The 2,297-nt window shown below is 50.9% G+C and overlaps 1 non-coding gene across 1 annotated transcript; it reads left to right on the top strand.

Moving 5' to 3' along the window:
* The first annotated feature begins 297 nt into the window (after nucleotides 1-297).
* LOC116071830 lies at nucleotides 298-431 on the top strand. Its single transcript, XR_004111192.1, has one exon. It is a non-coding gene; the product is annotated as a small nucleolar RNA SNORA17 (small nucleolar RNA).
* The last annotated feature ends 1,866 nt before the right edge of the window (nucleotides 432-2,297 follow it).

Raw genomic sequence — 2,297 nt, 5'->3', positions numbered from 1 at the left:
CCCCCCGTCTTTTAATTTTAATTTGTTACAGAGTAACCCCTATGTCAGAGCGTTTTATTGACTTGCTTAAGATCACAGAACTTAAGATCACAAAACTTACTAGTCAGTTTCTTCCCTTATAAATTCACGACAAGAGGCATCTACTTCTATCTACTAGGTCCATTTTGTTTGCAAACTTAAAGTGGTGCCGATACAGCTCAGTGGTAGAGCATTTTCCTAGTATGCATGAGGTGATATATTTAATCCCCAGCCCTGAAAGAAGAAATCACAAAACTGGCTCATACAGAAAGAAGTGGTCCTGCCCCTAGAAGTGTTGCAGGTGTGATGTGATTCTGTGTTACATGTGTATCGGTAGATGGCTGAGAGGAGGGAGGCTGTGTCTCTGCTCAGTTCCGACCTGAATCATTCTGAATGATTAATAGCCTGGGAATTAATTTCCCTGGGAAATGTGAGCCCAAGACAACCACCAAACTGGCTCCATGGGGCCCATGCAGGCAGCTAGCCCAAGATGACCACCAGTCTGAGCATGCAGGCCTGGTGGGGCAGACTATGCCTGAGATGACCTGTGTCAGGTACCATAATGCACAAGCAGGGCATAGCACTCCTGAGACGATCCTAAACACTCAGAGATCCCAGGTGCCACCGAGAGGAACAAGTTAAGTGGTGGAGAGATAGAAGAGAAAGGAACTGAAGGATGTGGACACAATGAAGAGAAAGAACTGGAGACTGGAGGGTAGTGAGGAACAGCCTTATGTGAGTAGCCAGAGATGCCACCTAGGACCATGGCGCTGTCCTGGCCTGTGCTGCCACCAAGGGCCACATCTGGGTCCATGACTGGCCCTGGCCTGGGCTGCCGCCTGAGGACATGTTGATGTCTGAGGCCTTATCCCTCACCTATAGACCGTAGGCGAGCTGGGCCTGGGGGGCATGAGAACAGGAGAGCTGACCCCGCTCCTAGCCAGCTTCAGTATTCGGGAAAGCAGGCCCCCACAAATTGCTGGAGTTGCAGGTGAGCCAGGCTCAAGGATACAAATGTGGGAGAGCTGGCCCCACCACTTGTCTGTCTTGTGATGACATGGGTGAGGGAGAGATGCCCCCACTTTCCCCTATGGCAGGCAGGAAAGCTGGCCCTGAGTAAGTGAACTGCCCTGCCCCTCACCTGCTGCAGTATTCAGGAGAGCGGACCCTGTACCTTGCCTGAGCAGCAGAGTAGAGCTGGCCCGGGAGAGCAGGAAAGCCTGAATGCTGACCAGCTCAGATGCCTTTCAGGCCCAGATCCAGGACTTCGAACTGACCCAGCCCAACATCTACCCCATTGTATGAACTGCTGGTGTTCATGAAGGAGCCAGTCCTACAGATCCAAAACTACAGGATCTCCATGACACAGGGCCACAACAGGACATCTGAGAGGAGTCCCAGTGAGGTTCCAGTATTGGTAGAGTAGCAGAAGCCAGAGGCTTGGTACCAGACCTATGAGTCATTGCAGTGAACATTTGCAAGGAAAGAAGTGTGGACAAAAGGAGACACTGTGAGACACACTACAGCTTTCACAACAAGATTTTTTTTTCCCTGGGGGCGGGGTTGCAAGGGTAGAGGGTGGGTATGAGGAGAGGGGGAGATAAGTGGGATTGGGGTGTATGATGTGAAATTCACAAAGAATCAATAAAAAGCTTAAAAAGGGGGGGCAGGTAGCAGGGTATGTGGTGCACACCTTTCATCCAAGCACTTGGGAGGCAGAGGTAGGAGGGTCTCTGTGAGTCTGAGTCCAGTGTGGTTTACATATTTTTTTTTTTTTTTTGAGACAGGGTTTCTCTGTATAGCCCTGGCTGTCCTGGACTCACTCTGTAGACTAGGCTGGCCTCGAACTCAGAAACCCACCTGCCTCTGCCTCCCAAGTGCGGGGACTAAAGGCGTGTGCCACCACTTGCCCGGCCTTTTTTTTTGGGAGTGGGGTTTACATAATTTTACATATGTGGGTGTTTTGCCTACATGTCTGTCTGCGCACCTCATGTGTGCAGTGCCTGTGGGGGCCAGAAGAGTGTCAGGTTCTCAGGAACTGGAGGGCTGAGAACTGACCCTGGTCCTCTGCAAGAGCCAGAGCTGCTCCTTCCTAAGCCATCTCTGTAGCCCTGGGAACTTTTAGACGTTCCCTGCAACTCTGAAAATAACAGAAGGTCTGGCGAAAATCTTACAAAGGGAGATCATCAGGGACAAGCAGAGCAAACCTGGGGAGTTCATGTTTGCCTGTAACAGAGGGGTGTGCCAGTGACCTCCCTCCTGTGTAGGTAAGCTAAGAA

This window comes from Mastomys coucha, unplaced genomic scaffold (assembly GCF_008632895.1).
Source record: "Mastomys coucha isolate ucsf_1 unplaced genomic scaffold, UCSF_Mcou_1 pScaffold22, whole genome shotgun sequence".
NCBI lineage: Eukaryota > Metazoa > Chordata > Mammalia > Rodentia > Muridae > Mastomys > Mastomys coucha.
Note: the sequence above shows the minus strand (reverse complement) of the source record. Positions and strands in the feature narration are given on the sequence as shown.